A 22,509-nucleotide genomic window follows, 5' to 3' on the forward strand; every position below is an offset into this window, starting at 1 on the left:
TTTTTTAAACTTAGAAGAGAAAGGTGTTTTGGAAATGGCCTCAGTTTCTTAGCCTGTATCAGTTTTTGATAGATGATGAGACAAGGTTGGCTAGATTTATACAGTGCTCTGTTCTTACATGCCTAGAATTATCATTGGCTTCAAAAGATGCCTTTCCCCTATCCTCTAATTTTAGATGTGAATTTTGTTCGGGCTCAGCTACATTGGGAATGAATATATATATACATTCCCAATGTAGCTGAGCCCAAACGAAATATATATATATACACCTCTACCACGATATAACACTGTCCTCGGGAGCCAAAAAATCTTACCGTGTTATTGGTGAAACCGCATTATATCGAACTTGCTTTGATCCACCGGAGCGTGCAGCCCGCCTCGCCGGAGCGCTGCTTTACCGCGTTATATCCAAATTCGTGTTATATTGGGTCGCGTTATATCGGGGTAGAGGTATATATATACATATTGTTTAAATATATATATATATTTTTAAATGGACATGTGAGTTAAAAAAAGAGGAAAAATGTTTTTATTAAAAACACCTGGGTTTATCATCCATCCAACCAACCAACCAACCAACCAAAGAGCCTTTCTCCAGACCTCATAACGGTACTTTCTAATAATATTTTTAAAGCAGATTAGAAGTAATCTTCTGGCAGTGACCTTCCCCAGATGACCTTGTGGTTTGTTGCCTTTTAGATTGGCACTGCATCATCAAAGCAATGTCTCTCTGTTTAATATGGTGTACACGAACTGGTATTGTATCTTTATCTGTACTTCATCACCGGAGAGGGAACTAAGAACAGCACACTGTACAGAGTCTGCCTGCTTTGTGTAAAACACATTTGGAGAGCAGTGTCACTCAGATAATGATATGCTCAATGACATTGCAGCAGACAGAGGTAGAACAGAAGGATTCAATAAGAGGAATTTAAAAACCTTATTTTAGATTAATGTAATTTGAACTCATGGATAATTATTTGGCTACGATTCCCTTGTTTACAAAGTAATTATAGTTTAAAATCTGTTTGGGTTAGCATTTAGCTTTTCTCCATCCAGGGGGATCATAACATTGATAGAGTATCTATCAGCCAGTTTTTATGAGCTAAAGTAATTAAAAACATATCTTTATTATTCTATGTATGATAGTAACCTATAATAAATTTGAAATGAGTTCTTCAAACATAGAGTATCAAAGCAGCATGCTTCTGTTTCTTTGCATATAGAGAATAAAGTCAAACCTGCTTAGTTTTACAAGGTTTTAATTGAATTGAGGGCTTCTGAAATTATATAAATTATGAGACTGAAGCATGAGTGGTTTAGTTACTATATTAAAAAAAGTCTCGACACTAAAATTTTAAACAGTGTGACACAAACATTAAAGTGGCCTTCAACAACGACTTGGGGATTAGAACAGTGGATATTGAGAATTAAAGGCTTTTAAGGGAATAATCTTTCTATTTTGATTATTGCAAACCACTACTGATATATTTGATTTAGTTAGGAAATGCCTGTTCTTTTAACTGTGTACCGTCGAATAGCTTTCATTGTTATTCCATTATAAAAAGAATGTCTGTGAATTAATGTTTGAGTGTTTGCTTTTTTTTCTTAGTTGGTTGTAATGACAGTGTGAAATAAAACAAACATAAAAAAGTAATTATTATTCTGATTCAGTAATTTCAAGCTTTGGCATTAACACACTGCTTAGATTTCAGTTGATGAAGATTTGTATTCTAGTGCCATTGATCAATGTAAACTGTCTTCAGTGACTTTAGAGAAAAAAATTACAATAAGGTGGTGGGAGGGAAGGCTGGCAAAACTGTATAATTGTGTAGTAACTGTTGACCTTGTGGTTATACTCTAAGTACCTGTAGTGACAGGGTAAATTCATAATTGTTTTTGTCTTGCAAGCTTCTGTAATACCATGAAATCCTAACATTTGTAAGCGTACATAATAATTATTTTAGAATAACTTCATGTGTAATATAAAGCTGAACAATTTTCAGGACATTGTGTTTGTGTATGTGCGTGCACACATATGTAACTGTATACACCTCTATATATCTCTGTTTGTATGTGTGCACGTGCACGCACATATACATGTTTATTCTCGTGGAAAACAGAGTTATTTTTAAGAATTACTTTCCACTCTTCTACCTGAAAAAATACATAATACCAATTCCTGTGCATAAAAACTGCATAAAAGTTTGAAGTTTGAAGTCCAGTTGTGTGTACTATGAGTTCAGGATACACACTATTCTGGGGATGCATAAGCCACAGAGAGTTGGGCATCATGGAGTATGTCTACACTGCAACCTAAGCCTAGGCTAAAGCCTAACCCCACAACGCGTCTAAACTGCAATTGCACTAACCCAGGCCTTGGACTCAGTACAAGGCAGGGCTGAAGGGTGTGAGCTTGAGTTAACGCATTTCTGAGCTCTATTTCTTTGCAGTGTAGACACAGCCCAGCTTGACTTGGGTCGTGGGAATCAGCCGGAAGTATCCCACAGTTCCAAACAACAACTTTCTTGGTCCTGTCTATCCCAACAATCTACAATCCACTCTATTAAAAATGGAAGTCACACCCCCTTTGTGAACATCAGCAGCTCAGGTAAGTGTTAACACATTCTCTTCTGATCACCGATCTGCAAGCACACTATTGGAGAGCCTACTGGATTTCCAATGGAGAGCGAACCGATCAAGCCATTTGCAAAGCATGCTGCTTCCTGGTAACATGCAGGGCGGGCAGTAAAGTTTTCCCACCGTGCACCATGGCCCTACGGCTAGAATGGCCACATCCTGGGGGAGGGGAGCACTAGGGATTCTGGGATATGGTTACTTTTACTCAGGTCTGTGCACTGCAGTGTGGACACCAGAGCCCTGGGTTTGAGCATGAGTTAGAAAAGCCTTAACATAGGGTTAAAGTTCAATGTAGATCGGGGTGGGCAAACTTTTTGGCCTGAGGCCACATCGGGGTTGCGAAACAGTATGGAGGGCCGGGTAGGGAAGGCTGTGCCTCCACAAACAGCCTGGCGCCCGCCCCCTATCCACCCCCTCCCACTTCCTGCCCCCTGACTGCCCCCCTCAGAACCCCTGACCCATCCAACCCCCCCTGCTCCTTGTCCCCTGACTGCCCCACCCCCTATCCATACCCCCGCCCCCTGACCGCCCCCTCCCGGGACCCCCATCCCTAACTGCCCCCCCAGGACCACACCCCCTATCAACCCCCCCCCTTCTTCCTGTCCCCCCCTCCCAGGACCCCCCAGGACCTCTGCCCCTATCCAACCCCCCCTGCTCCCTGTCTGCTGACCGCCCCCCCGAACCTCTACCCCATCCAACCGCCCCCTGTCCCCTGACTGTCCCCCCCCTGGCACTTCTTGCCCCTTATCCAACCCAACCCCCCCCCACCATGACAGCGGCAGGACAGGCTTATTGGAAAGCCTGGGAGGTGGGCGGGTGCAAGCTGTGCTGCCCATGCAGCAGCGTAGCTGCGGGGGAGGGGGGAAAGCGGGAGAGGGGCTGGGGGCTAGCCTCCCCAGCCGGGAGCTCAGGGTCCGGGCAGGACGGTCCCGCAGGCCGTAGTTTGCCCATCTCTGATGTAGATGCTCAAGCCCAGGGTTCCCTAACATGGGTCAGCTGACTTGAGTCCCATTAACCCTGAGCTTACACTGCAGTGTACACATACCCTGGAATTCAAATCTGCCCATCCTTTTTTAAGAAGAATGAGCTGCTGTGCTGGAAGAGAAAGTAACTGACCTGCTGAGCTTCACAATCTGCAAGAGTGGATCTGCTTGGGATATTTTGGTGGGAATCTTCTGTAAACTAATTCCATGCTTTCTGAGCAGTCTTACACTATATTTCCAGTTCTTCCCTCTTTTTCCTACTGGTGACATGCAGAGAATGGTACTTACTGCAATCCCAGGGCTGTGGTGATCTCACTATATGGTAGTTCCAAGAGGAGGGGATAGAAGAGCAATCTTCATTCAGGAAAACTATGAGTGGGGACGGCTGTTGTGGTGAGGGACTACCCAAAATAAGTGAAGGTTCCTTTTTTCTCTCTTCCCTACGATTGCCCTTGTGTAGGAGGCAGACAGGAATTGTCCGGGAGGTTTCTCTTTGAGCTATGAGTCCTATTTTAGTGTTGTCCCATGCTGGCGTTCTGGGAGCCATTGAGCATGCTTGGGTGGGCAATATGTTCTCCACTTTTGGAGAGGAAAGGGCTTGGTTGGCTACATAAAGTATTATATGGGGCCCTCTGAAGAGTGGATAGATAAGAAGGACCCCCTGAAAACAGTAGCAGCTTTCATTACTGTGTAGCTTAACCTGATTGTGGCTGGAGCGTCCATGGGCTGTGAGATAGTTTCAGCCAGCATAGAACTTTAAATCATTTGGGGGGTCAATCCCGCTGTTGTTGGAGCAAGTGACAGTATGGCCATTGATCTCCAATGGGTGCAGATCAGGTCCCTGTTGTGATTCTTCTTTCGGAAAGAGTCTATTTTGTTTTGTTTTTGTTTGTTTGCCTTCTTTCTTATCTGTGGAACATAAACTGTTGATGGAGCAAAATTAACTTCTTTATAAACATCTTGTGAAGAATGAAAGTTTCGCTCATCCATTGAGCTAGTAGTTAATAATGGTTCTCTTTGTGGAAAATATAGAAATGCTAATATGGGCATTTAATAGTGTTAACTTTTATGATTATACACTAACCAGAAAGGTGTTCAGTACCTATGTTTTACTTGTTCCCTGAACTTTTACAGTTAATGATATTCAGCCTGCAAAAAGGATTGAAATATCAACATCAAATCTAAAGACAAATTTACATTTTGCTCGCAACACTGTAATTTAATGAAGTTTTATAGCATTATGGGTACTTAATTATGCTAGAGGCAGAGCTGAAATTTAATATTGTTCCACATGCAGAGAAGATTTAGTAGTACTTTCTTTTTAAAAGTCCTTTAAAAGTCCATTGTATGCACTATGGTATGCCATGTTTAAAAAAAAATTAGAATAACCCAAAATTGCTGGAATAAATTTTCATTTTAGTTATATAGTAGGGACTATGATAATTCTTGTCTTTCAGTTTAATGCACTTTGAGCAGAAGATTGCTGTATTACATGGCTCTACAGTTCTGATCAATATAGCATTGACAATCTTTAGTATTTAAACCTTAACAATCTAAATATGAACAAACACAATAGCACACTACATGAAATACTCTACATGCCTATTTGAAGCAGAAATCAAGATTGTAATCTTAAAATTATTATAGATTACACCTGTACTTTCTCCCATAATGATTTGTCTATAACACAATAGAATTTGCATTTTAATGCCTAACCTACTGTGTTTTTTGTAATGCACGATCCTGTACTGTGTTATTACTTTGAAATGTCACTTTTCCAATTTTGAGTTACTGCATCTTCTAACTTATACATTACTGCCAACTTAGTGGAGTGGCAGACATGGCTTAAAGATGTAACAGCCAGTTACAGGAGAATAATAGGCAATCTAAATTATGCAATTTACTGTTGATTCACAAAGTATATTACAATTAACTTCATATGATGGATGGATGGATGTTGCATAATGGCACAAAAATCTGCATTACTGTACTTAGAGTGTAATTATGTTGGGCCTAACTGGAGAGGAATATAAACTCAAGTTTTAGAGCTTAAGCCAACCTCTAGCTGATGAGATCAAGCTATTTTCTTTGTAGGCAAGTTATTGCACAGCTGCTTACTGCAGGTTTTCTTGTACTTTTTGCTATATACACTTGTTTTGGCCAGTGTTGGACGCAGTGTATAGGAGTAGATGGCCCAATGACTTGATCCAGTCTGGACATTCTTGTGTTCCTGTGGAGGTGCTGGGAGCATACAGCTCCCACTGAGTTCAGCTGGGGTTTTGGGTAACCAGTACTCCTGAAATCTGGGCCCCTTTGCATCTATAGAATATTACTGAAGAAAAGTTTCAAAAACATCTGCTGTCTGATTTATTGAGGATACTTCTGGACTACTCTGATTATATTTAATTTAGTTCTGCATAACTTTGAGAAATTTCTAGTCCAAAGTCCTTTTAACTGAGGGACCAGACTTGCAAGTTTCTGGGTTGTCTTTTGTTTGCTCTTCAAAAGGGAAAAAAAAGTTAAGGTTCATATTGAATGGGTTTAAAGAGGGAAAACATCTGTTGTAGTTGTGAGCAGATTGCTAGCTTTTGGCTGAGTTCAGCTATGAGTGATCCTGTAGTTAAAAGTCTATATTGTAGTCAATTATAAATTCTTATACAGTGTTTTGTAAGATATGCAGATAATTTTCATAGGCACGAATTTATAAATTTATAAAACAGTTTTTAAAAGGTAACAGAACTGTTTAGTTTTTCACTGCATGTTGTAGTCTGTTATAATATTACTGCCTAAGCTTATCTGAAGCTGAAGACCATTACCAGTGTCCATTACTTAACAGTGAAAATAGCAAAGTCTGATACAGAATAGAGACGATGATCTCTCAATTGAATAACCCACTCACTCCTTTAAAGTCTAGTTACTTTTTACACTCTTCTGATTGGGGACACAAATAAAAAAAGTCCTCCATTAAATGTGTTTATTCCTGCTCCAAAACAGAAATTGTAGACGGTGTGTTTCAATTAAAAGGAGCCCTGCAGCAAAATGTGTTATTCACAGGTAGAGGCTAAGTGTATCATTACCTTGTAGGAACAGCAGTCAAGGTAATGAACAGCTAAGGACAATGGACAATGGAAAGTGAAGTATGTCATGTCATGAAACTGTCAATAAAATCTGAGCACACTTACCATTAGAAGGTTGTATAAAATTGCAGGGATGTGGCTGATAGGTGGAAAAAGAGCAGAAATTTGTCTGATGGAAGTAGTACTTGTAAGTATGATTTTGTGTTTTGCCATCATTAACAAAAGCCTTAAGGCAGCTGTTTTAGTGTTTAATTCCTTCTTGTGTATGAGACAAGTAAACCCAAGTTTTCTGACTTGTATGACTTTTTTAACAGAAAACAAAAATAACTTGAAGGAGTTTGAGATCTGTGGGTTTCTCCCTGTCTTTCCTCTCAGCATATCCCTTATGGAAAAGCTTTATTCAGAATTATGTTGTATTGAGTTTGGGACTCAACAACAGTGTTACACACATGATTTGCATCCTTGTGAATATTGCACTGAGTATTGCTCCAAAGTCATAGAAAGTTAGGCATTATCTGAGAGCAGAACTGCAGAGCCGATGGGTGAAGATAGGATATCAGCAGAAACTGAGTGATAGGTACTGCTGATGGCATAAGGATAGAAAGAGAGAAAGGAGGGAGGTGTGGGCAGCAATTTATTTTGCCAGCCAAGAAAATGTTGTTTAGAAGACGAAGCTGGAGAAGTAGGGAAATTGGAGAAAATGGTAATAGAATAATAGATTCTAAACTTTAATGACTCAGTAGAAAATTCAGCTAAATATATCCTGAGAATACCTGTTTTAAGAATGTTGATCTTTATTGTTCCTGTGTGTTCTTTAGATTGCAAAAGTACCCACAGTGTGCAAGGAACTTTGCCAAACACAAATGAAGACACAGTTCCACTTTAAAAAAGCATACATTTTTTTAAAAAATCTCTTTTTCTCCCAAGTTGCCGGTAATCTTTACAAACACTACTGGCATGTAGACAATGTAAAGTTACTAATATATTTTGAAAAAAAAATTGCACATAAGTTCAGCATCTACCATGGATCGTATGTCAGTGGAACTAGAAAGTAGAAAAGAAAATAACTTTTCCAAATCCACATGAGTCTGTCTGATTTTATACACATACATACATAAATATGACATATGATAGATGTATTAGTGAAAGTACAATTTGATAGTGCCACTTATTGCAAAAACTACAGAACTGAACTTTTTTTTCTGTTTTACATATTCCCAAGAAAGTATGAAAGCAGAAAGATAAGTAATAATTATTTGTCTATTTGTAATTATGTCAAGATAACCGTAAATGGCGATTTTATGTTTGGATTGTTTGAATGACTATAAAGTGATCTACTTTAAAAAATTGCTACACAACATCAGAGATTCTGCAGTAATCTCCTATTCTAACTGTAAGGAAAAACTGAGGTATCCTATTGTTAACTTTTTAAATATCACTGTATTTTGGCTAATATTTCATGTCTGATTTTTTTGTATTATGCTGGGTGTGATTATCTTTATTTTCATAGATTCATACATACTATGAAGGGACCATTATGATCTTCTAGTCCAACCTCCTGCACAACGCAGGCCACAGAATCTCACCCACCCACTCCTGCGAAGAACCTCTCACCTATGTCTGAGCTATTGAAGTCCTCAAATCGTGGTTTAAAGACTTCAAGGAGCAGAGAATCCTCCAGCAAGTGACCCGTGCCCCATGCTACAGAGGAAGGCGAAAAACCTCCAGGGCTTCTTCCAATCTGCCCTGGAGGAAAATTCCTTCCCGACCCCAAATATGGCGATCAGCTAAACCCTGAGCATATGGGCAAGATTCACCAGCCAGATACCCAGGAAAGAATTTTCTGTAGTAACTCAGATCCCACCCCATCTAACATTTTAATAGTTACACCTGTGTAAAACTGGCGGAGAAGCAGCCCCAGTAACTATAAAATTGGTCACCTCTTTGGAAAAAGATGGCTATTTCAGTATAATAGAAGTTACTCTAACACAGAGTAGATGAATGCTTGGCACAATACCTATCACTCTTGAAATGCCTTTAGAAATAAATAGTGGCATGGCACCTTTTCAACATGTTTTGTTGATTTGATGATTTGACTCTGCATTCTCCTGGAGGGGGAAACAAATAAACAAACAAAAAGCCTACTTGTTTTCCTCCTCAAAAACTGACAAGGACTATTCAGCTGCTTTATAACTATGGGTAAAATTTTCAAAAGCACCTAAGTGACTTGGGAACCTAAGTCTCATTTTCAAAAGTGAATGAGGGCCAAATTTCCAAAGGTAATGATGCAGATACATGCAGATACAGATTCATACAGATTTCAATGGGAATTAGGCTCTATTCTTGCTTGGACGCTTTTGAAAATCCCACTAGGAACCTATCTGCATGTTTATGGTCCTGTGTGCCTAAATCACTTATATAAATAATATATTCCTAACTGGAAATTTGGCCCTCATTCACTTTTGAAAATGAGACTTAGGTTCCCAAGTCACTCAGGTGCTTTTGAAAATTTTACCCATATATATATATAGCCCTATAGTGCATATTATATTAGCAACTAAGGACAGGGGTTAAATTAAAGATCAGCTCTTTTTTGATTGCTTGATTTCTCCCTCATGGATATATATCTTGTCATGTCCCTGTATCAGACATTTTCAGTTTCTACTAATTTACCCCAATTAGAGACCTGTGCTGCTATGGGAAGAAAAATGCCTTGTAATGAGAACAGCTGCTCCTATTCTCCTTTGCCATTGGCGAATGACCTGCATAGTTTCGCTCTTTGATTATTCAGTCAGCAACAGTCTTTTCAGCTTTACATTTTCATTTTAGCCCTTGATAATACTTAGAGCTCATAACTTATAAAGCCCTTTGCAGACATTAACTAATTAATCCTTTCATCATTTTCAGTACAGTAAATTATTATCCCCATTTTACAGATGAGGAGTTGGAGGCAAAAAGGTTAATGTTGGTAGAGCTTTTGGGGAGGAAGAGCACTGTACTAGTGCTTAAGTGTCAGAATTGGGATTAGAAATTAGGAGTTCTTGGCTCGCAGTTCTGGTCTGAACCATGAAAACCAAATCATATCCTCTCTTTCTCTGTTTAGAATTTTTCTTTTATTTTTTTAAATAAATTCTGAAAAATATCCCTTATGCCATTTTGCAGCACTTTTTAAAACAAAATTATTCAGTTTCTTTCAATGAGAAAATCAATTGCCAGTATCAAGGTGCACATACACAGACCTTCTGACTCAGTACCCTTCACGATACCCATTCAGTTGGCAGCTTGAGACTTGAACTCCTCACATGTGTTTTAAAAGATGGCCTCCAATTTATTTTGTGGTACAAATTTTGCTCATGTCAGTAGTAAGATCGCAGCAAGGGTCAAGTATGTGATCAGTTTCTAGTTTCCATGTGTTATTACATGTCATTACTGGTGGCCCTACTACAGCCTTAGTTCTATTGGTGGCCCAAATTCTACCCTCTGCCAGGTGGCAACGAAGATAGCAATGTGGCTGTTTGGGCCCCCTGACCTGTAGATGGAAGAATACAGTGGCGCCAGTGCATTCTCTTCTCTGGCCCCACAGTAATGCTCCCACAGTTCCAAGATGGCAGGGCATGGGGGTGGGAAGGAAGAGAAGGTGGGGACCAATACTCTGTATGGTGTGGTTCACATGGGTCCAAGCAGAAATCCATCCAGACGCTATTGCTGCTTCAATCAACAGGAATATTCTGTTGCTATAACCCTTCTTGCCCCAAACCACCTGCAGTGGATGCTTGGCAACAAAACGTCTGAGGAATCATGGTGATATGTGGTTGAGGGGAGCCAAGGAAAGTGTTTGAGAGTGTTCCTAGATCTGAAGGCTTAGGAGGTAGAAGTTCCTGCCAGTTTCATTGCGGGCAAGCGTACCCACAACCAGTTGGATGATCTGGAGGAACCTCTGACCTCAGAGCCCACAGAAACTATGCAGGTCATTCGCCTCTGACCTCAGAGCCTCGGAGGAAGTGCTGTCAAGAGTTAGCATGTGTCCCACTGTAATAAATTGCCTACAATCTTTACATTATGTCTAACAAAGTCAGCTTTTCCCCAAATAAAATATTTTGTGGGTATGTTCTATATGATGAAGAAAAATAAGGAAAACATGCATAGAAAGCCCATGTCTGTTGTTTTGCAACATGACTTGCATTCGTTTTTTTCACTTCGCAGGCCTTTTGTGGTGACTCTGTGTGCCTTTTTCTTTGCTCTTCTTACTCTACAGCCCATGTCTGAATGATATTATTTGCAGATATGGCTTCTAATAGGGACTGTGTGCAGATGGTTTGAAAATCACTCTCTAACCCACTGACCTGTCCCCTACCACCCACTCCTGCATGTTGGCCTACCTGCTACCTCTGTTGGATGTCTTGTCATCAGCTTAAACTGAATTTTGACAAAACAAAATTCTTTATCTTCCTTCCCAAATATTGCCCACTTTCCTTTTTCTTCATTGCTGTCAACAACAACACCATCCTTCCCATTTATTAGATCCACATTTTAGGGGTTAATGTCTACTCTTCCCTCTCCTTTGCCCCACATGCCCAGGCCATATACAGATAGTGTTGTTTCTTTCCCCTCAATCTCTCCTAGGTCCTTTTTTTCCCTTTCTATTCCCTCATACAAATGTAATGGTCAGGACCTCTCTATATTCTACTTTGACTATTGTAATATCCTCATCTCTGGCCTCTGCTCTCCCTTCAGCTGATGCAAAATACAGCTGCTAAAGACTTTTTTCTTGCCGGTTGTGTTTGCCTTGTCACTCCCCTCTTCAAAAATCCTTACACCAATTCCAATTTTGGAATTGCATTTCTTGTCCCAATCATCCATATGCTGTATAATTCTGCCGATCCCCACTTACATTCCCTTGTGGAGTTTCAAATTGCCCCCACCCCCACCTGTCCTCTGCTCTACTGGTATTCCCATTCATGTCTGCCAATTTGTCAGCTTTTATACCATATTCTCCCCATCCATAGAATGACTTCCCTGAGCTCATATGCAGAGCCTCTACTCTGTCCATGTTTAAATCTGTCTTAAAGACCCATTTCTGTTTGTCACTTCCCTGTTTGTCACTTCCGTTTCACTAATCCTTAACTACATATTTGTCTGTCTTCAAGTTATGAGCTTCTCAGAGCAGCTACCATATCTTCATGAATATTTGGAAGATAGCACTTCATGGACAATACCATAAATAAATAATAAATAAGGATACAAGCTATGTAGACTCCATGTTAGAGTTATTGCAAAGCTATTGTCCTGGAGGATAATGCATGTTTCCTTCAGGTTTTTCTTTTAAGACACAAGATCTAGAGGAAGGATAATTATGGTTTTGAAATACAAAAATGTATTATATTTCTTTGTAGAATTCTGATTTCCTGAAAGGATACCCTCTGCCCTATTGTAACTAACTTTCATATTGTTTAATAAAATACAGAAAATATATATTAAAGTAAGAGAGTATATTGTACAGAAAAAAGGAGACATCTGTATCATTATGGCTGAGCCATGGGGCCAGCAGATGGCACTTCAACTTGAAAATAAGAGTGGTGCCAAAAGCTAACCTCTAAATACACTTAAATTACATATCTTTGCTTAAAAATGGAATATTTCAGGAGAAAATGCTGATGACATTGAAGTAGGGAAGTGGCACTTATTTGTTCACACTCTAATTGAGTCTTTTATTGAAGTTGTCTTCTACAAAATGAACAACTACGGCTATAATCCTTCATACCTCTATAGAATATGGGATTGAAAGGAAAAACTCTAGTCTTAATGGGATTTAAGGTATAATTTCCTGAAAGGAACTGCTCTTTTGTAGTGACCTAGCAGTTAGTTAAAATTAGGCATAATAATATCCACCAAAGTCTGCCTTGAAACACTTCTTCTGAAGTAGTACTTCTGATATTTTTTTTATCAATTTATTTTTGAATCATGACCTGGATTTCTTATTTCAATTAAAAAGAAATTGAGCTTGGAGAACATGCCAACTCGTTAACTGATTTTTTTGAATGATTGTTTAAATGACATATTGACGTATAACCAAATAATGCTCTGTTTCCCTTTAAAATTTGCGGAGATACTGTTATCTTGTAATACAGTACTAACATATGATTATATCTGCCATTAATGCAGTTAACAGTAGATGACAAATTTTATTAAGTTATTATGGGGCCTCATTCTCTTCTCACTTACACTGGTGAAAATCAGGAGTAGCTGCCTTGAAATCAAAAGATTGTCTCCGGTGTAAATCTGGTGTAAGCTGGAAGAATCAAGCCTGATGTGTATTGATATAACAAATTATATTACTGGATATTTAAATGCTGCTTCCCACAGTGAACAGCTGGATACCATTTTTCGCCTTCCTATTGAATGCAGAGCCACCTTTCCATTTACAAATTAAGGAACTGAACAATGTGCTTTTGGTATTGGCTTTTAGTGTGTTACCCCTCATATAAAATATATTAAAATGTGCCTTCATTGCTAGTCAGGAAAGCAACGACCATAACAAATTATTTCATATAAAAACACAAATTGTATTAATTATTTAGGTCAAGACTGTTTCATTCACAAAGTGTGAAGCTGAATGCAGTTTAAGCTGAAGAAATGAAACTGCTCTGTCCATGTGGCTGAATTGCTTCCAGCCTAACTCCCCGGGTTCCCTGTACCACTGGTGACCTCTCCATTACAGTCCCTCCAGGGAACATTGGCACGCTGATTCCAGTTCCACTGATCATGATACAAAGAGAGTTAGTTAGTAATCTGCCCTGACTAAGGAGTAGCATGCTATTGGGAGTTGTCAGAGGGTATGTCTACACTGCAATTAAAAACGCTCGACTGGCCTATGCCTGCTGACTCAGGCTCACAGGACTGAGCTAAGGGGCTGCTTAATTGCAATGTAGATGTTCAGGCTTGGGCTGCAGCCCGGGGTATAGGACCCTGTGAGGTGGAAGTGTCCCAGAGCTTGGACTGCAGCTTGAGACTGAATGTCTACACTGCAATTAAATAGCCTCTTATCCCAGTCCCGCAAGCCCGAGTCAGCTGGCACGGGCCAGTCGAGGGGTTTGAATTACAGTGTAGATATACCCTGAGAGTCACAATGTTATCCCAGTTCCCCTTTGTGGTAGGAGTCAAGTCACCGTCTACTGGTCTGGCTCTACCAGTAGCAGATTACTTTCCCTGCTTCACTAGCCAGCCAAGGCTCTTCCTACTCCCGAGACCCTCTCTTCCTCTTCTGCTGCCCTGACCCCCATCTCCAGAGGAGGAGTAGCAGCCCTGCAATATCTTCTCTCACCCCAGCTGTGCTGATAACTAATGTGGCTACCTGGTGCAGGGTAGGAAGGGGATGCCTAACATCTCTTTAGTCCCTTGTGCAGGTACCTGACAATCTTGCCTTTAAGAAATTAATTAATTTTAGAGTTCTGTTTTAAAAACAGATATTTGAGGACTGCATATTAAGATTGCGAGACGATAATGAATTGAACTCTTAGTAATCTTGGTTTTATAAAATAAAAATAGTAAGTTAATATGCATTATGCATGACACAAATGCAACACAACAAACGACAATATAGTTTGTTAATACAGTAATATAGCCAGAAAGTAATTCATTTACCTTTAAAGTACTGCACACTAAGGAGCAAATATTATAGAATATCACAGAATAACCATTACCATTTTAACAAGTGTAGTTCCTACATAATTATAATAGCCTACATGTGAACATTTGCATTTCTGATAAGAGCAAATGGTGGAAAAATCAGAGCCTTGAGCAAAGATCTGTGAGACTAAAATGCTGATGACAGTCTGTCACCAGCATTTTATTCTAAGGATTCTTCAGAAATAGAATAATTCTGTATATATTATTTAGAAAACTTATAATCAGTGCACATTAGGTCAGATTTTCAAATGTAGGTGCATGTAATAGCATGCAGACAGTTGTGCATATTGAAATTTAGTGAACAAACACACAATGTGCACATGAAAATTTGATATTTACCCTAGCACATGGTTGTCTTACCAGGAGCTGCAGTATCTGAATCTGGCCCATGCAACTCTTTTCTGGAATAAAGTGATATAAAATGTATTTGTCAAAAGACCATAGATTTTCTATACCTGAAATTTAGAGTATAATTGCTTTTAGGCAACTCTGACCTTTGGAAATGGTTGGACTTTCTATCTATGACTCCTTTCAGTTAGTGAAGGCTACCCTGCCACAGGGAGCAGTGTCGGTGTCCTCACTGGTTGCACTTCTGCCCAGGCCTGTGTATGAGTATTTGAACTATTCCAGCTAGGTGTGGGAATCTAAAGTTAAAGATATTTATCCTCATTTAGGGTCTGATCCAAAGCTCAGTGAAATCAATAGGAGCTTTGGGTCAACTCCTTAAGCTCTTTGAGCTATGCAGCTGTTGACTGTTTTCTGTGTTTTGTAAAGGCCATATGCCTTTATGATATATGACTGTTAAAATATCTGAAAACTGTATGCTATTAAGCTATGCCTAATGCAGAACAGTAGGAAGTGATGCTGGCATGCAAAAACAAACAAACTCAGCCTTTGCCAAATGAGGTACTGTTCAAAACCCAGATATGTGCCCTGTTTTTATTCAGTTACTGACCTCACAACCCAGTACATAGTATTATGGTCTTGGATCCACATACTGAGCAGGCTGTTTGGTGCTGCATATGGAACAAGTGATTGTACTAAATGAATAGGCAAAACAGAGTTAGTGAGATGTTCGTTGGCAAGCTCTGCATCTGAAATCCCTGCAAAGGAAAGGATGTCTTTGGATCACAATCCCCTAGGTGCCTTCATCCCCAAAGTCCCACATAGCAGCAGATGTGGCAGCTGCAATCTGGAATAAATGTGTGCCATACTGCCCTGGGTGTGCTTGAACACTGAAAACTTGCTGTAAATTGGTATAGTGTTTTTCCAATAAATAAGACTGTATCATGCTCAAATTATAGATACAGGGCCTGGTACATACCAGTTTTATGCCAAAATCGGAGTGTAAAAAAGCAAACCTATAATGGAAAATGAGTTACAACATCAAGAGATCCATCACTGAGTGGAAAGATGGGGTCAGGAGCTATCAGATCAAATCTCCCCCAGTCTCCCAATGTGGTGTGGGAGAAAGATTACAAAGGAGGTAGGAAAGATTGGACAGTTGGTTCCCTGTTCACTTTCAATTTTAGGTGGATCAGTCCAGAAGTTTTTCCAGCAGGTCTGCACACAAAAAAACAATAACAAAAAACAGTTTCCCCACAACTCCTCCTTCTTCCCCAACTAGGGTTGCCCATTTTGGTTGGATGTATTCCTGGAGATTTAATCACATGACATAATCTTTAATTAAAGATTAATCCAGGCCAATCCTGGAGGGTTGGCAACCATATCCCCAACAAAACCAGAGACTTTTAAAAGCAGGTCAGTTATCCTGAGAGAGGAAGGAAGTAGGGGGATGTGTTTCCTGGGAATCTCTAGACAAAATGACCTCAAATTTGCACTACAAGCTCCATTTTGTGCCCTTTGTTGGCATAGTCATTTTCAGGTGAATCTGTACATGCATGTGGATTTTTGAACACTTTGTAAAACCCTTTATGCTGAACCTTAACTATGGTGCAACAATGGTGCCACTCCATAATACCTTTAGTTATTTCGGGTCCTGATTATAATTCATTGAAGTCATTAGGAATCTGTCCACTGAATTCAGTGGTCTGTGGCTCATAAAGTTCTTCATAAGTCAGTCCATTACCTCAAAAACTACTCAGTTTTTGTTGCCTTTCTCAGAACTCCCTCAAAGTCACCACTAGGTTTCTGTCATTGGCTTTTATATCCATGGGCAAAGAGGACAAGATTTTCCTAATATTGCAACCTCTCTTGATACTGCACACCCAGACTCCAGTGGGACTGCTTATGTCAGAAAGGTTTTGAAGAATTGGGCCTGCTCATAATTCTGTTTTATCAGATTCAAATAGTTGCCTCGATTTATCCATAATATAGAAAAGAAAAAACGAAAACTTTAGAAAGCTTTATGAGTAAATCTGACACTTGTAAAGTATTAAGTGTCACTGTGCTTATGTTCTGGCGAAATCCATTCATTTTGAGCTTGCTTTTTTATTCTTTAATTTTCTTTTTTGTTGCACTGCTACAATATAACCAAGCGCTTGTGTTCAGAATTTTATGGCTGTAAAAAGCTCATTATTATTATTATTATTTTACTATTATTCATTAGCAAAAAGTCTATTTAATTTACATTCACTAATCTCCCACTCTAACACTCTCATATCTTTTGCCAGCTAAAAGGAAAAAATAGTTCATATTTTCTTTTAAGTTCAGCCCAAAGTTCAAAAACTTAATTTCCATTATGTGAAGTGATGGTTGGTTGAGGATGAAGGTGTCTTGGAAGTTTTACCAGCATTGTCTGTGATTTTATAGTTTTGTCTATATCACTTTCATTTATTAACATTTGTAATAAATATAATTATTGCTTTATCTTTTCCTTGAAATGTTTGTATTTTATACAGCAATAATTTATGTGGATTACTTAAGACTGCGATTCCATATATTTAATGTAAAGTTTATAACATGTTCAAATAAGGGTTTGTTTCTGAGAGAGCTGATTTTAATATACTGGGGTTTTTTGGTAAATATTGTATCAAATCAGATTTTATATATATATATATATATATAAACACAGACAAAAACTACATTAAAAGAACATTATTAAGGTTGCAAAATCAATAACTCAAAAGTTGGAAATGCCAAAATTAAGATTTTTTCTTTGAATACATGGCAGTATAGATTCTACTAACGGTGTGCATGTACCTCATGCACATGAAGCCAGATTTTTTGGCTTGCAGTGTCCATTGGGGCTGTACATGTGATCTTAGCCTCCACATTGTTCCACATGAGGACACGAAAGGTGGGGCAGCTGGGACCTCCTTCAGTTGTCTCTTACTGCCCAGGGCAGTGAGATAGAACCTAGCTGGTCTCCAATCTGCTAGACCTTTCCTCAAGCTATACTTCTCCGATACTTCTGAGAATCCTCAGAACAGCCTAGTATTCTTTAATTTAATCACCTAATCTGTTCTAGCACTTGATGGCTCAAACATAGCTGATCATACCCCTCCTTGTACAGCGACCTAGAAATGGCAGATTCTACACCTACAGGCTTTAAAGCCTTGTCCATCCTTTGAAGGATTAATTCCTCTGGAAGATGGGCACAGCTGATGCCTGTTCTGCTTGAGAGTATCCCGTATCTTGAGCAGGTGCTGAGTCTGCCTATTCTCTATTAAAATTAAGACTCATTAGTGTATAAATAGAGGGAAAATCAGTGGGACAGGTTTTCAGCTACAATATGGTTCACATTTTCTTGGCCATCATGGCGATGATGCTAGGGAAGATTTTTTCATCAAGCCACCAGAGTGGCTTGTTTTTCACTTGTACTGGAATTTTACAATTGTGGTACTTCAAGGTTAGGGAAGAATTGCTCCCTTGTGGTGTACTGACTTCATTTCCTTCCTCTGATGCATCCTGCTAAATTCAGCTATTGAATATTAGTTCTGCCCCTTTGATGGGGTTATTGCAGAAAGCAAGAGGTGCTGGGCAACTTTGCATTTGATGTTGATTTCTGCAAAGCTGTGATCAAAAGCTTTTAAATCCAAACCTCTCCTTGAGACCTTTTTTGGCATTATGAGATGTGTCAATGGCAATGTTCTTTTATTTTATTTTTTAATTCAAACTTGTTTAATTATAATTTGTTGTATTCACAACAAACATTTGAATTGTGAAAATGACCTTAGCATAAATTTGTAATATGGCTCTAAACCAAATGGATGTTTTCCCATTTACTTGAAAGGTTTTCCACTATTTCTTTTACTGCTTGGAAGATATTCATTCATCATTTGTCATTAAGTACTTGATAAATTAAAAGACACAATAAAAGTGATCTCATCTAAAGGTTTGAAAAATACCTAACATCAGCTACAGATCCGTGGTAAATTTATCCTAATAGAAGAAACACAATGCCTCAGAAATAATAGTTTATATTACTGTTAAACTAGTGAAAATATTCCCATTGAAAAAAATCATTTTTAAGCATTCTAGAATTAGTTGTTTAAGTTTCCCACTGTGATTTAACTAATCTTTAAAACCAACAAATAGCCTTTTTCCCCCTTTTTAGGTGGTTTTGTTTGTTTTTAAAGGCCACTAGAGGGTAGATATTTCTTAAACCTCCTTTTAAGGTAGAAATTTAAAAAAAACATGTAAAAATAAAATTGTGCATGTTGAAATTTATAGAGGCATTTTGGACTTAAAAGTAAAGTTCTGATTTTTTTTAACCTACTATGGTAAGAAGTAACCCCTTATGATAACTATGATGCAAAGATGAGAGAGAAAACAAGGTGTGTGTTCTATTTTTTCCCAATTTGTTTACTGTGTGTAGTCATTTTAACTGTTTCCCCAGTATAATTGGTCATAGTCAGTCCTCTTTTGTTTGTATGGGTCTTTCCCACATTAACTAAAGGGAGGTGGTGAAGGGAAGGAAAACAATTGTAAGACCACAAAAACTTTCACTGTGGCTCAGGGCAGATGTAGAATCTGAAAGTTTTTTAACTTTTATTTTAAGTTGACTAATTTTAAAGTTTATCATGTCCCTTTAATCTTTCATAAAGACATGTTATGTCTTTATTTCCAAATTATTCTATGATGAAGGATTGAACTTGTCTATTGTAATATGCATTTTAATGAAAAATGTAATAGATGATTCGTGCAATGTTTCCAATACAAGTGTAAATGACAAATAGCCAGAATTTACAACTCCTTTCTAAGGGCTAACTCCTGATCCAGCTTAGCATAGCAAGGGAAGGAGGCAAACTGAAAGATGCCCTGCCCAGCAGGAGTCCTTTCCCAGAGAAGGCACGTTTCTTTGTGGTGGGTGTGGGAGCATGCTGTGCAGGGCACTTTGCTGGTACTCTGAGCAGGAACACCGCATACTCTGGCTATCACTGGCTTCTGAAGGCATAATACTCACCTGCTGGCTGGGAGGATGGTTGGACATTTTCCCCACAATCTTGAAGATGAGTTTCAAGAGCTAGTGCATAAGACAAGTCTCCCCCTTAGCTCTTTCTTGAGCACTATGAAGAGATCAGTATGCACATCCCACCACCCAACTTGCAGACCAGTCCATCTTAAGACAGAATTTAGCCATAAGTAAGTTGTTTTTGTTTACTTGTGGCACCTTAGAGACTAACCAATTTATTTGAGCATAAGCTTTCGTGAGCTACAGCTCACTTCCTCAGATGCATACTGTGGAAAGTGTAGAAGATCTTTTTATACACACAAAGCATGAAAAAATACCTCCCCCCACCCACTCTCCTGCTGGTAATAGCTTATCTAAAGTGACCACTCTCCTTACAATGTGTATGATAATCAAGGTGGGCCATTTCCAGCACAAATCCAGGGTTTAACAACAACGTCTGAGGAGGGGGGCGGGGTAGGAAAAAACAAGGGGAAATAGGTTACCTTGCATAATGACTTAGCCACTCCCAGTCTCTATTCAAGCCTAAGTTAATTGTATCCAATTTGCAAATGAATTCCAATTCAGCAGTCTCTCGCTGGATTCTGGATTTGAAGTTTTTCTGTTGTAATATCGCAACTTTCATGTCTGTAATCGCGTGACCAGAGAGATTGAAGTGTTCCCCAACTGGTTTATGAATGTTATAATTCTTGACATCTGATTTGTGTCCATTTATTCTTTTACGTAGAGACTGTCTAGTTTGACCAATGTACATGGCAGAGGGGCATTGCTGGCACATCATGGCATATATAACATTGATATATCACCTTGATTATCATACACATTGTAAGGAAAGTCATCACTTTAGATAAGCTATTACCAACAGGAGAGTGGGTTTGTGTGTGTGTTGGGGGGGGGGGGCGTGGGGAGAAAACCTGGATTTGTGCTGGAAGTGGCCCACCTTGATTATCATACACATTGTAAGGAGAGTGATCACTTTACATAAGCTATTACCAGCAGGAGAGTGGGGTGGGGAGAGAGAAAACCTTTTGTAGTGATAATCACCCATTTTTTCATGGTGTATAAAAACGTCTTCTGTACTTTCCACAGTATGCATCCGATGAAGTGAGCTGTAGCTCACGAAAGCTTGTGCTCAAATAAATTGGTTAGTCTCTAAGGTGCCACAAGTACTCCTTTTCTTTTTGCAAATACAGACTAACAAGGCTGTTACTCTGAAACATTGCAGCAAAGCCATCTAGTATGACCTGCACATTTCCCAGAGTCACTACCTTTGATAGCAGCAGCTCAACGATTGCTTTGGCTACTTGCATCACAGCAACCCCCACAGTGGATTTGCCCACTCCAAATTGATTCCCAACTGACCGGTAGCTGTCTGCCGTTGCAAGCTTCCACAGGGCTATTCCCACTCGTTTTTCAACTGTGAGGGCTGCTCTCATCTTGGTATTCTTGTGCTTCAGGGCAGGGGAAAGCAATGACAAGGTGGGTAAAGTGGTATCTTCTATTGGACCAATAAGAGATATTGCCTCACCCACCTTGTCTCTCTAATATCCTGGGACCAACACAGCTTCAGTGATACTCATTCTGAGAATATCCTTTGGTGTGATCAGGTAATTAGTGCACCTTAAAACCGTCCAAGATTCCATTCAGGATTAATGTATAACCATAGTTTGCTCTCTAAGCAATCTGTAATCATTTGATATTTTATGGAGAGCAATAGACCTAAAATACAATTGTGTCTGCACATTTCCAGTGAGCTCCTGTTCAGTAGTGCCTGGTACATCAGAAAGCTTCTGTTTTAACCAGCAGCAAATTTCATTTGTTTCATTAAAAGTAAACTGACAATATTAACTATACAATATGTTAATGTAGCATTGCTTTTGACAGCAGTCATAACAATTGAAAACAGCTGTGTCTTTTATATAATGATACTATATGTACCTGTGTTACAATACTCCTTTGTTAGACTTAGAGACATGAGCTGAAATCCTGGCCCCAATGAAAGCAATGGGAGTTTTGCCATGGACTTCAGTATGGCCCATGGTGGTTTTTTTTCCTGCTCTTACTGATTTGAGACTCTTTGGACAATGGGCTTCTGCTGTTTGAACTCGTTCGGCAGAATGACCAATCACTGGCTTCCAGTTGTTTTCTTATCAATGAACATCTGCATTCCCACTGCAGGTTGGCGCCTGTATTTTCTTCATTTCGTCTTCTGACTGGACTCCTAACAGAGCAATCCGTTGGCCAGATAGGCAGAAACCTGTTATGACTGTGCCCAAATGACTCCTTCTACCACCCCACCCCCCAAATTGTGGTTTCAGGGTAAAGAAAAATCCAACTGAAGAAAATGTGGGAGTCTTCTTTTAGAGAAAGGGGTGCAGGGTAAGAAAACAATCTTGGACACCACTGATTGGTATCTTTGTCTAGTAGTTCTTTGCAGCAAAAGAATATCCACTGGCCTAAACTATCTAACGTTTCATTGCAGAAACCTGATCTGCAGGGATGGGAAATCTCTCTTTCTTTGCTTAGGGAACAGATTGTGAAAGCTATGGGCACTGAATTTTTTTAAATCTATATTTATGGTATTTTGTGATTTTTCTCTGAACTTTATACATTTTTCTTTCTTCCAGACAGTTACTTCTTGCTTTTTATTGCTAAACAAATTTGGAGCTCTGTCAGTTTGTGTGGAGTGGACATCACCTACAAAGCCTGTTGAAGGTCCACCACCTTGGTGAGTGGAATCATAGTTACA

General features: G+C 39.2%; 1 protein-coding gene across 9 annotated transcripts in view; it reads left to right on the plus strand.

The window, feature by feature from the left end:
- Nucleotides 1-22,509, plus strand: part of TENM2 (teneurin transmembrane protein 2) — a 1,431,609-nt gene that overhangs the window by 468,500 nt on the left and 940,600 nt on the right. For all 9 annotated transcript variants that reach the window (XM_074960653.1, XM_074960654.1, XM_074960659.1 and 6 more), the window contains one exon: nucleotides 22,388-22,488. The gene's annotated coding sequence lies outside the window, so the exon portion shown is untranslated. The remainder of the gene's footprint in view (nucleotides 1-22,387; nucleotides 22,489-22,509) is intronic.

This window comes from Natator depressus, chromosome 8 (genome assembly GCF_965152275.1).
Source record: "Natator depressus isolate rNatDep1 chromosome 8, rNatDep2.hap1, whole genome shotgun sequence".
NCBI lineage: Eukaryota > Metazoa > Chordata > Testudines > Cheloniidae > Natator > Natator depressus.